We start from the raw sequence: 13535 nt of genomic DNA, 5'->3' as shown, positions 1-13535 counted from the left end.
GACATTTTATATTATCATCTATATATGTAAAGGCCAATCTTTTGTCTTATAATTCAGAGTATTTATATATTTAGTTAATGTTGTTGTAATATAATTTTTGGTTTAATTATAATGATATGGATATCGAACTCATTGGAAAGTCTGCTCTGGATTTCTGGAAGAAGTGGAAAGACATAGGTACTTATGAAACAGTCTTGACTTTGCGCATGTTTCGTCTGACCTATGATTCCGAAGGTTAGTAATAAAATTTTATAATCGAGTGGGAACATTCATTTCGACTTTGTTTATATGTTATTTTAGCTTCTAACATTTCTTCCCTTTATATTTGATGCGAGCAAAAGCGGGGTTTGTTGTTTTCGTTTTACTAAGCTTCAGGTTTTAAATTTATAACCCCTAAATGTCTGCAAGTGCACAGATGTGCGCTGTAGTACTTAGGGTATCGATCCACAGAGACTTAGTTGTTTCAGTACGAATTCAACGCAACGCTTAAATCAGATTAGAACTAAAATGGTTTTGGGTTTTGGTTTTGGGTTTTGGTTGTCACTAAATCTAAACTAGAAAGCAAAGAAAAAGCAATTGAAAGAAAACTAAAGCAGGTAAAGCAAGTAAAAAGCGATTAAAACAAGAGGCGAATTGGAGCAAGTAAAAGCGAATGAAATGCAGATAAATGGCGATTAAAAAGCAGATGAAATTGAAGGTTGTAAGCAATAAACGACAAACGTTGGGGCTCAAGGGGTTTTCGCAGGGGTTCATAGTCTATGCTAGGTCGATTTTAAACAAGTGATAAAGGTAATCAACTACGTATGTTCTAGAACTCGAGGCACGGAAGTATGAATAGCCTACTTTCGCAGCACTAAACAACTATCTCTCGCAACCCTAATCAGTAGGTTTCCACTCTGATTCTGGAAGGGAGAAGATGCAATAGCAGAACAAGACTCATCAATATTCACAACTCAACTACAGGTAGGTTTCCACTCCTATAGAAGAATTGCTCGTTTCACCCTAGTTCAGACAATCAATGAAAGCTTTCGCAGCATGTCATATCAGATCGGCTTCTAAGTGACCAGCAAAGAATCACGCAGTAAGATTAAAGGCAAACGAAGAACATCTAGAAGATTATAAATCCTAAATCTATCGATTCATAAGCAAAGACACATGAAATTCCCTTTGAAAAATCCCTTTAAACCCAACTGGGTAATTACTCAAACATATTGTCACAAAGCATCATAAACGAAATTGAAAGTGCAGGAAACTAAAGAAAAGAAGGAAGAAAAACGGAGAACAGAGAAGCAGAAGGAGGCGCGATGGTCACTCCTGCGGCGGCTCCTCCTTCAAAAACCGGCGGCCTCCCTCTCTCTAGGGTTTGTGTGTCTCTCTCTCTTTCTATCTTATGTCGTCTACACACCTTTAGGAATGACCTAAAGGGGGTATTTATAGCTTCTGGGGTGGTTCTGGACACTTAGGGCTTCAAAAATAACGAAGGGAATTGATCTGGGCTTTAATTAAGTCGTTGGGAAAGTGAACGACCAAAGTCCGCGGTCGTGGTGGCTCTACCCGCGGGAAAATGGATGTTGGCCGCGGTCCCGGCACTTGCTCTCTTCCGGAACTGCATTTTCTGTCATTCTTGCATCGGGAGTATCTGAATATCTAACCGTTGGATTGTCTCCAAACCAAGTGCATTAGAAAGCTGGTTGGATCCTCTATGTTGTCTCAAATTTTGGGGGTGATCAGACGGTGAGAAGGTCTTCATCGCTTGTCATACTTCTGACGGTCTGCATTTATCCAAAATTGCTCATTTGTTCCAAATTGCATATCTTTTGCCCAAGTTTCCTGTAAAGTCTTTTGAAACTCTAAAACATTGAAAACACTTTAAAAACCATTGAAAACAGAGTTAAAACACCTGCATAAGATACAATTATGATCCATAAAAGTGGTCAAAATACGGTGTTATCAACTCCCCCAGACTTACCTTTTTGTTTGTCCTCAAACAAACTTAAGTCAGGAAAGAAATTTTTGAAAAAATCGCAGGAACTAAACAATATCTCAGTGAGCGTCCTTCTAAACCATAACTTATCGTGAAACATCTAATTGGATCTAGTCTAGAAAATTCTCACCAAAATACAAGCAAACTAGTCCGTTAATCCGTCATGCGAAAATCTACACACTTAGATCTGACTTCCAGTCAACTAACTCTTAACATTCATTAGAAATCTCGGTGGTTCTCATCAAAGAAAGTCTAGGCAAGGCAATCTAGGCTAGGTGTAAAAAGGGTTATTTTAGGGGTAAGGCTTAAAGTGTTTACGGGTTACCGGAAGATCTGGAGAATGCAAGATATTATGCAAAACCGCAAGAGAGAGTGAAGCTGTTGGTATCCACAGTTTTCAGTCACTTTCTTCTTGCCATAGATTACTGGCCTTCTTCCTCAGGTTCTCTCCTAACTCCCCCAGACTTAGATTTTTGTAAATCTTTCAAAAACATAGCTCTATAAACGCTTAGTAGATACTTCTTGCTCCACAAATTTTGACAATCTAGGACTCATTAGGCTTTTTGTTTCCCTCTCTCTTTTCATTCATTCGTTTTTTTTTTTTTTTTTTTTTTTTTTTTTTTGAATAGAGAGGGAACACCTTTAGATATAGAGTCTTAGAGAGCACGAAATTACCTGTTAAGATTTGTCTTGTAAAGATTCTTGATGTTTCTGATACTCTTCCTTCCCAATTCCATTCAGTCTCCTTTGTGAGTGACTGAAAACTGTGTCGCTCCTCTTCTCTCTGACGTTTTTGCACATATCTGCTGATATAAACTAACGAGAGAATGCACGAGGATTGAAAACAAGGGTTTTGGGTTTAGGGTATGGTACCAGATAAAGATAAACTGGTCATCTAGGACGACAAAGAGTGGTAAAAGTGAGGGTAAAAGACGTCCTAGATGTGTATGTCGATGCCTGCCTAAAATCAATGGTGAGAAAATTAAATGTTAATATTAAGGTCAAATAAAATGAGCTAGTATATCCTGTCAGAAAGAATCTCCATGAATAGAAGTCATCTGGTGGGATTTCGTAATGCAAGTACTTAGCTACCGCCTAGTCTAGGCCTAAATCACAAAAGAGCAAAAAAAACGAAGAAATAGCGTAGAAGCACACTGGTCTAATTCATCATAGTAATGTTTACTGTGTTCCTGGTTTGAAAACTTTTTGAAAAACATTTTTGAAAACGATTTTCGAAAAATTTTATGCAAAACTTTTTGAAAATTTTTTTGTGTCCAAAACAAACTCAAAACAAATCAAATTTCATTAGTAACGGATGAACATCCTCCCCCAGACTTATTTCACACTGTCCTCAGTGTGATAAATCTTGGAAAGAATGGTAAAGAAAATAGAAATGTTGAAATGTTTAAGTGAACTTATCGTGCTGGAGAGTGCTGCTCGTCTTTTGTATTTGTTCTTCCTTATTGAAAATCTGAAATTAAATGAAACAGAAACAAAGCAATGGAAATAGAAAATAAAGGTCAAAGGGAAATAGATAAAATACCAAGTGGGTTGCCTCCCACTAAGCGCTTGTTTCAAGTCATTAGCTTGACATTGTGGTTCGATTAGAATTAGCTGGGGTCGTGACAGTCCTTGGTCTCATCATTGGCCGATGATGGATCAATCAAAAACATCACTTCTCTCTCGTCTTCGGTTTCTTCAGCCAGATATGGCTTTACACGCTGTCCATTCACTGTAAATGAGTTTCCAGTTCTGTCTCATAGGACTATGGCTCCGTATGGCTTGACTTCCTTTATCGTGAAGGGTCCTGACCATCTTGAACGTAATTTTCCTGGAAAAAGCTTAAGACGAGAATTGAAAAGAAGAACTTTATCGTTAGGAGCAAAAGTTCTATAAATAATCTTCTTATCATGATATGCTTTAGTCTTCTCCTTGTAGATCTTCGAGTTTTCGTAGGCATTGTGTCGGATTTCTTCTAACTCATGAAGTTGAAGTAGTCTTCTTTCTATAGCTGTTTTCAGATTCATGTTCATCTCCTTGATAGCCCATTGCGCCTTATATTCTAGTTCTACTGGAAGGTGACATGCTTTTCCGTAAACTAGGTTGAATGGTGTTGTTCCTAATGGTGTCTTGAATGCTGTTCGATATGCCCATAATGCATCGTCAAGCTTTGTAGACCAATCCTTGCGATGAACTGCAGTTGTTTTCTGCAAGATTGACTTGATTTCTCTATTTGAGATTTCTACTTGACCGCTGGTTTGGGGATGGTATGGGGAAGCAACTTTATGTGTAACTCCATTCTTTCTAAGAAGGTTCTCGAAAACTCTGTTGATGAAGTGCGATCCTCCGTCGCTTATCACAATTCTAGGAACTCCAAAACGCGGGAATATAACAGATTTAAACAGCTTCATGACGACCCTTGCATCATTAGTGGGACTAGCGACTGCTTCTACCCACTTAGAGACGTAGTCTACTGCTACTAAGATGTATTGGTTTCCAAAAGAAGTAGGAAAGGGTCCCATAAAATCTATCCCCCAGACATCGAAAATTTCGACTTCGAGAATAAAATTTTGAGGCATCTCATTCCTTTTGCTTATGTTGCCCATCCTTTGGCATTTATCGCAACGCGATATGTAAGCTTGAGTATCTTTGAACAAAGTAGGCCACCAAAAACCAGCTTGTAAGATCTTTGAAGCGGTTTTGAAGGTTGCAAAGTGTCCTGCGTAAGACGAGCTTTGGCATCCGAATAAAATTCCTTCCATCTCTTCTTCAGCCACGCATCTTCGGAATAACCCATCAGCACATCTCTTATAGAGATAGGGTTCATCCCAAAAATAATGTCTTATGTCTTTCATGAACTTTTTTTTCCTATAACCAAAGAATTGTGGTGGTTCTACATCCGCTGCTAGGTAATTTGCTATGTGCCTAAACCATGGGGTGTTGAAAGCATCTGCTCGTCGCATTAGAGGGCGAGGTGGTGCGGTATTGGCATTGGGGGGTAGTATCTATTGCATAGATGTTTTCTTCAGGCAAACTGTCATTTAAAGGCAATCTTTCTTCAACTCGAATTCGTGAAAGATGGTCTGCAACTCCATTATCTGCTCCTTTCCGATCTCGAATTTCGATATCAAATTCTTGCAGTAAGAGGATCCATCTTATCAACCGAGGTTTAGCGTCTTTCTTAGACATTAAATACTTGATTGCAGCATGATCAGTATGAACTATGACCTTAGTTCCTACGAGATAAGAACGGAATTTCTCAAATGCAAATACGACAGCTAGAAGTTCTTTCTCTGTTGTAGCATAATTGCATTGAGCTTCGTCTAGAGTTCTGCTAGCGTAGTAGATTACGTGCAGTTTCTTATCTTTTCGCTGGCCAAGCACTGCTCCGACTGCATAGTCACTTGCATCGCACATGATTTCGAATGGGAGTTCCCAATCAGGTGCTTGCACGACTGGCGCGGAGACAAGGGCTTCTTTGATCTTATGAAACGCGGCTAAGCACTCATCATCAAACTCAAAGTTCGTTTCCTTGCAAAGCAAACGCGTAAGAGGTCTAGCTATTTGAGAAAAATCTTTTATGAATCGCCTATAGAATCCTGCGTGTCCTAAGAAACTACGGATGCCTTTTACGTTTGTGGGTGGTTGTAGGCTGGTCATGACTTCGATTTTAGCTTTGTCAACTTCAATTCCTTTTCCGGAAATTCTATGCCCAAGCACGATTCCGTCTTGTATCATGAAGTGACATTTTTCCCAATTTAATACTAAGTGCTTATCTTCACATCTTTGCAGAACTTTACCAAGGTTGCCTAAGCATTTTTCAAAAGAAGATCCATAGACAGAGAAATCGTCCATGAACACTTCCATGAAATCCTCAATAAAATCTGTGAAGATCGACATCATGCACCGCTGGAAGGTAGCAGGTGCATTACACAATCCAAAAGGCATACGTCGGTAATCGAACGTGCCATATGGACAAGTGAATGTCGTTTTTTCTTGATCCTCCGGTCGAATAGGAATTTGGAAAAATCTGGAGTATCCATCAAGGAAGCAATAGTAGGGATGATTAGCTAATCTTTCTAGCATTTGATCTATGAAGGGAAGTGGAAAATGATCTTTCCTAGTTGCTGCGTTCAGTTTCCGGTAATCGATGCACATACGATGTCCAGTTACTATTCTTGTAGCGATCATTTAATCTTTATCATTTTTAATGACAGTGCCTCCTCCTTTCTTTGGAACAACATGAACTGGGCTAACCCAAGTGCTATCTGAGATAGGAAAGATTATTCCAGCTTATAAAAGCTTCATAATCTCCTTCTTGACAACATCCATGAGATTAGGGTTCAGTCTCCTTTGACTTTCGATTGAGTTTTTAGCATTATCCTCTAGATTTATCTTGTGCATACAGAGATCTGGAGAGATTCCAGGTATGTCATCAAGGGAATATCCTAAGGCTTTTCTATGCTTTCTCAGCTCAGTCAACAGCATTGTGGTTTCTTCTTCCGTCAAACCAGAGTTTATTTTGACAGGATAAGTAGAATTTGGTCCAAGGAAGGCGTACTTAAGTCCGACGGGAAGAGGTTTAAGCTCAACTTTAGGGGCTTTAAGCTCGCTCCAAGGATCATTAATTGCTGCAGCAGTGTCTTTAGGAGGTGTAGGAATGTTTGTTTGGTCCTTAAGATCTAGATAGTGAAGAGGTTCCCTATAAGTTTCGGATTTATCAAGCATACGTGTGCACTCACTTGAAATTTCTTCAAGGAAATTGCGGTCATCTTTTGCGGGTGAAAGCGTGACACTTAAAGGGTCATATAGAAGCAGATCTTCATAGACTTCCTCAATAATTCTGTCTAACTCATCAACCCAACAAATTTTGCCATCCAAAGTTGGTTTATCGAAACTTTTGTTCATGTCAAACTGCATAACTAGGCCGGCTAGATGAAGGTCGATTTTTCCTTCAGGAACATTGATTATGGCTCCGGCTGTAGATAGGAATGGTCTTCCAAGAATAAGTGGATCCTTAGGTTCTTTTTCTAGTTCTAGAACTACGAAATCGGTGGGTATGGAACATTTTTCGATTTCTACAGGAACATCTACTAGGATACCTACTGGTTGTCTAACAGAACGATCAGCTAATACTAAAGAAATTTTAGTGGGCTTGAAAGTGTGATGTCCTAAACGTTTTGCTACTGAAAGAGGCATCATGTTTATGCTAGATCCTAAATCACAGAGAGCACGCTCAAAAGCTACATCATTGATGGTGCATGAAAGTACGAAGCTTCCAGGATCGTTTTTCTTTTCAGGGATTTGGCTTTGCAGGATAGAACTACATTCATGGGTTATCATCATAACACCTTCTTCAAGAGTTAAAGAATTTGTTAGAATACCCTTCATGTATTTTCTTAAAGCAGGAATCATAGCACAAGCTTCTACGAAAGGTAATTTCACATTTAATTGATCAATCAACTCTTTCAGCTTAGCTTTTTCTTTTTCTTTCTTAGGGGCTCTTAAGGCTCTAGGATATGGAGGTTTAGGTTTATAGACACGAGTTGGTGGAGGTGGAATCGGGTCTTCTCCGAGGATTTCCCGGGATGAATCTTTTCTTACTTCTTCTCCATCCTTTTCTCCTACCACTTCCTTTTCAACATCTTCATTCGTGATTCTTTCTTTTTCTTTCTCCTTTTCCTTACCCTTTTCCTCAACTTCGGGATCTTTAGGAAATTCTGGCTCTTTGTAAGCTAATCCACTCCTAAGTGTGATAGCTTTCACATGATCGGAGGGATCTGCTTCACTTGAGCTTTCGAAAGAATTTTCACTTAGCTCCTCTTCAGAATTTTCTAACTTTTTAGAATTAGTTTTGACCATTATGTTAAGGAGGGTATCGGAATCCTTCTGCATCTCTTTTAGTTCAGATCTAAGATCACTAATCTCTTGAGACATATAGATTTTTCAAGCTCTAGAATCTTTTTGTTTAGGTTTTCAGCTTCAGAAGAGGGAAAACTTGGATATGGAACAGGATTAGATTGAATAGCCGAGATTGGTTCGGAAGGTGGGTTCCAGGCATTCCCGCGGTCAGGTGGCTCACGACCACGGTGAAACACGTCTTGGCCGCGGTCAGAACCAGCTTGCTTGGCCGCGGTCCGGACGAATGGACCCGCGGTGATCAGAAACGAATGGAAAATCTTGAATTTGATAGACTTCTGCAGTGTTCATCATCCCTTGATCATAAGAATCCATAGGGTTGTCCCAACCATCAAAGTTACACGTATTGTGTACCCTATTTGGTTGTTGCAATCCAAGATGACTCATTATGTGACGAAGACACTTTATAACTTCTGAAATTTCTTCTTTCTTCTCAGGAAGTGCAGAATTACCAAAGGTTACTTGATTTCGGATGCTGTTTCCTAAATTTTTAATGAAAACGTGAGCATCTTCTACAGATCTAGTTGTGAAATCTCCATTACTTGCTATATCAAAAGAGTGTCGTAACTCTGGAGTTATACCGCGATAGAAGATACTTAGCAGGTATTCCTCGGCATATCCATGGTGTGGACAATCTCTTTGGTATTCCCTAAATCTTTCCCAAGTATCTAAAAGATCTTCATCTTCTTTTTGTTTAAAAGTTCTTATCTTCTTTCTTAAGAGATTTGTACGATTTCTAGTATAAAAACGATTTAGGAAAGCAGTTCTACACGCTGCCCACGTTTTTAGTGAAGCAGGTGGCAAAGATTTTAGCCATTTGCTGGCCTTATCTCTAAGAGAGAATGGGAAAAGACTACACTTGTGGTAATCCCCATTTGCTGTAATGGTTGCACATAATTCTTCGAAAGTCTTGATATGGTCTATCGGGTTTTCGAATGAATAACCAGAGAATTGATTTTGTTGAACTAAATGGATATGGGGTACCTTAATTTCGGTTTTGCCATCCTCAGGTAAGGCTGGTTGAATAGCTCTTCGATCTCCCATGAACTTTTCGAGTAAATCGAAACTTCCAATCAGTTCATCATCATCTTTGTGTTTGACCGATCCGATTAGCTCATTGTCATAATATATCGGTTCTTCAAACTCATCATCAGTCAGGTCATCATCGCTTGGATCACCATCCACACGATTTGGTGGATCACCAAGAGTTCCGGGAACATGTTCTCGGTCTCTCATTGCTGAGAAACCTGAAAAATTCAAAAGAAAAGGTAAAAGTAAACAAGTGTTCTAATGGATTTAAGCTGGGATTCGCAACGAAACAAATGAAAGTCCCCGGCAACGGCGCCAAAAACTTGATGCGAGCAAAAGCGAGGTTTGTTGTTTTCGTTTTACTAAGCTTCAGGTTTTAAATTTATAACCCCTAAATGTCTGCAAGTGCACAGATGTGCGCTGTAGTACTTAGGGTATCGATCCACAGAGACTTAGTTGTTTCAGTACGAATTCAACGCAACGCTTAAATCAGATTAGAACTAGAAGGGTTTTGGGTTTTGGTTTTGGGTTTTGGTTGTCACTAAATCTAAACTAGAAAGCAAAGAAAAAGCAATTGAAATAAAACTAAAGCAGGTAAAGCAAGTAAAAAGCGATTAAAACAAGAGGCGAATTGGAGCAAGTAAAAGCGAATGAAAAGCAGATAAATGGCGATTAAAAAGCAGATGAAATTGAAGGTTGTAAGCAATAAAAGACAAACGTTGGGGCTCAAGGGATTTTCGCAGGGGTTCATAGTATATGCTAGGTCGATTTTAAACAAGTGATAAAGGTAATCAACTACGTATGTTCTAGAACTCGAGGCACGGAAGTATGAATAGCCTACTTTCGCAGCACTAAACAACTATCTCTCGCAACCCTAATCAGTAGGTTTCCACTCTGATTCTGGAAGGGAGAAGATGCAATAGCAGAACAAGACTCATCAATATTCACAACTCAACTACAGGTAGGTTTCCACTCCTATAGAAGAATTGCTCGTTTCACCCTAGTTCAGACAATCAATGAAAGCTTTCGCAACATGTCATATCAGATCGGCTTCTAAGTGGCCAGCAAAGAATCACGCAGTAAGATTAAAGGCAAACGAAGAACATCTAGAAGATTATAAATCCTAAATCTATCGATTCATAAGCAAAGACACATGAAATTCCTTTGAAAAATCCCTTTAAACCCAACTGGGTAACTACTCAAACATATTGTCACAAAGCATCATAAACGAAATTGAAAGTGCAGGAAACTAAAGAAAAGAAGGAAGAAAAACGAAGAACAGAGAAGCAGAAGGAGGCGCGATGGTCACTCCTGCGGCGGCTCCTCCTTCAAAAACCGGCGGCCTCCCTCTCTCTAGGGTTTGTGTGTCTCTCTCTCTTTCTATCTTATGTCGTCTACACACCTTTAGGAATGACCTAAAGGGGGTATTTATAGCTTCTGAGGTGGTTCTGGACACTTAGGGCTTCAAAAATAACGAAGGGAATTGATCTGGGCTTTAATTAAGTCGTCGGGAAAGTGAACGACCAAAGTCCGCGGTCGTGGTGGCTCTACCCGCGGGAAAATGGGTGTTGGCCGCGGTCCCGGCACTTGCTCTCTTCCGGAACTGCATTTTCTGTCATTCTTGCATCAGGAGTATCTGAAGATCTAATCGTTGGATTGTCTCCAAACCAAGTGCATTAGAAAGCTGGTTGGATCCTCTATCTTGTCTCAAATTTGGGGGTGATCAGACGGTGAGAAGATCTTCATCGCTTGTTATACTTCTGACGGTCTGCATTTATCCAAAATTGCTCATTTGTTCCAAATTGCATATCTTTTGCCCAAATTTCCTGTAAAGTCTTTTGAAACTCTAAAACATTGAAAACACTTTAAAAACCATTGAAAACAGAGTTAAAACACCTGCATAAGATACAATTATGATCCATAAAAGTGGTCAAAATACGGTGTTATCAATATTTCTAAATCATACAGGGAGATATCGTATAAAGAATGCTAGAGACCATTCTGAAATACTTTTCAATCCTCACATAAAAGAGGTTTCTGATTTTCTTGACTGGTAATTTTCTAATTGGTATTAATGTATATAATAAGTTTTATGGGTTATTTTATTCTTTTTTCAATTGTTAACTTGAAATTATTTTCTGTCCGGCTTCCTTTTACCGATATCCATGGAGATCCGAGCTGGTCATAACTTTAATCCCTCTACTTATATTTTAATATCAACTGTTAAATGTTCAAATATTATGTAATATTTACCCATAAAACTGGGATGTATTTGAACCTACTTTCGTATATTTGTAATGAAATATTTAGTATTTATTTATGGCAATGTTTAATTGCCATTTTACTTATGTCCTTTAATATCATTGTATTTATTGTTTATATATTTTACATGTATATATGTATAGTTTTGGATATAACATATACCATCTATATATAGAATTCATTTGAATTTAGAAATGTTACTTCCTTTATAGACATTTTCTTCCATCCAATATTTCACATTTCCATAATAATAAGATATTGCCAAATTATACAACTACAATATTTTTACGACCATTTTTCATATTATGCCAAATTTATTACCATACTAATTTGTGACGGTAGACTTAGAAATTACATTTATTATGATCCTTTATGACTTTCCTTATTTATAATTATGCCACGCGATGCAACTATAACGTTTCTTACGCAATTGACAATGTTTGCTTAGTATTGACTTTTTTTTTGGTCCGATGCGCACTATTGATCTATTAACAACTTTACGTGTAAGAGTAATTTTAAATTAATTCCGATTGACGTTTGCATTTCAGTGCTGACAACTACTGTTAAGCTTTTCTCATTATCTCTGGAGTTGAGTGTAAATTGTTATAGTCTGTTGCCTATGTTTGTTTGGTTGTGGATTATAATCAATGTAGCAGATGAGCTTATATTCTTACGAATCAATACATATATATGAGAAAGTGAAGTGGGAGAAAAATTATTTTTATTTTATTGAAGATAATTAAGGTACAAAAAAAACAAAAAAACAGAGATAATATTAGCTAAACTTCGAAGTTTCTCCTTCCACGTTTATTCTTATGTACCTACAATATTCAAAAACATATTATGTAGTTAACTTCAAACATATTAGTTAAACAAATCAATGTAGTAATGGAATATTAACAGCTTACCCACGGAGATGTATCTAGGTAGCGGATTTCTGTCTTAACGAAGCCGCATTCTATACATTTCAAACCTATCTCCAGATCTAGATGGAGATCGTGTTTTCCGTTCTTGCAACTTTCTTTTGGATCATCAGTCGATTTTTCTTCATCAAGCTGCATATATTACATATTGATATGAACATCCAATAATACAGAAATCATCAATAAAACGGAATAATTTAAAGTTTAAATTACCTCAGAAGGAACCTCGATGGCTTTCGCAGTTGATTTGCTCAGAAAGTCATTCATCTCTTCTCACATATTATTTTGCTTCATCTCTGATTCAGAAATTGGAGGAGGTGATGGTGTTTCTTCCACACCAAATCTCATGTTCAATGGTGGTGGATTAATTTTTAGTAATCCGTTTTCATCATAACGTTTTTCTTGGTGATTCTCCATTTTTGTCTAATCTCTTATCAGGCGTTTAGGATTGCAGAGTAAATTTTATAAGTATTTTTATAATAGAAGCTACCTCATATTTTACATAGGATAAGGTAGTTAAAAAAAAATCAATGTCACCACATTTCTATGTTTTCTTGGGAATATTGTTTCAACCAACCTGTTTGACTTTTTCACTTTCGCTTTTGATAAATGGACTTAATATTTACACTAGTCTTTCTTCGTCCAATTCACATAACTTGTCTCATACAAAAATGTTTAAAAATTTAGATTTTCCTCTTTACATTTTGATTTAAACCGCAATATATGGTAACATAATATTGTGCTCCGATAATTTCGAACTAATATTCTTATGAAGCAATTATTTATAAATTGAATTATCTAACCATATATTCTGGATTTTTAAAAATATAATATGAAGGATATTGATATATTGTTGTTACTTTCTATAACGAGATGCATATTGCAATCTTTAACTTATTCGTATATTCGTGTATGCCCTATTTAATCCATCTATATTCACATCATACTTTTGTGAACTGCAACTTCATTTGTTACACTGAAAAAAAAATTCTCAATATTCTCCATTTCTATTGCTATGAACAGGATAGGTAAGCCTTCTGCATCCAACTTTATTCTATTAAGAATCTTTGGTATAGAACTATAGAGACTTACCCTTATAACTTCTTATCATTCATTATTTGATTCCTTTTAACTGTTTTAACAAGTTCTTATGATTGTTTTCATAAATTATTCAATTTCATCTACCAAGAACAAATTCTCTCAAGCGAAACAAGGTGGACAAACTAATGAAAAATACAAAATTTATTGCTTGGATGGAGTGTAACAAGATATACCCAACTGCCAGATTCCAGCTCTACACTGAATTATCTCATCAATTTATCTGGAATGCCACATTGCATGAGTGGAGGCCATGGGTGAAGGGTTCAGGAAATCCAATTATTCTTCAACAGTATTCGATTTATGATGGGAAAATTTTT

At 37.5% G+C, this 13535-nt stretch overlaps 1 non-coding gene across 1 annotated transcript; it reads left to right on the top strand.

Annotated features, from left to right (window-relative positions):
- Positions 1–8519: 8519 nt before the first annotated feature.
- Positions 8520–8627, top strand: LOC112084926. The gene has a single exon (XR_002898580.1). It is a non-coding gene; the product is annotated as a small nucleolar RNA R71 (small nucleolar RNA).
- The last annotated feature ends 4908 nt before the right edge of the window (positions 8628–13535 follow it).

Source organism: Eutrema salsugineum, unplaced genomic scaffold, assembly GCF_000478725.1.
Source record: "Eutrema salsugineum unplaced genomic scaffold, Eutsalg1_0 scaffold_4, whole genome shotgun sequence".
In the NCBI taxonomy this organism is placed as follows: domain Eukaryota; kingdom Viridiplantae; phylum Streptophyta; class Magnoliopsida; order Brassicales; family Brassicaceae; genus Eutrema; species Eutrema salsugineum.
Note: the sequence above shows the minus strand (reverse complement) of the source record. Positions and strands in the feature narration are given on the sequence as shown.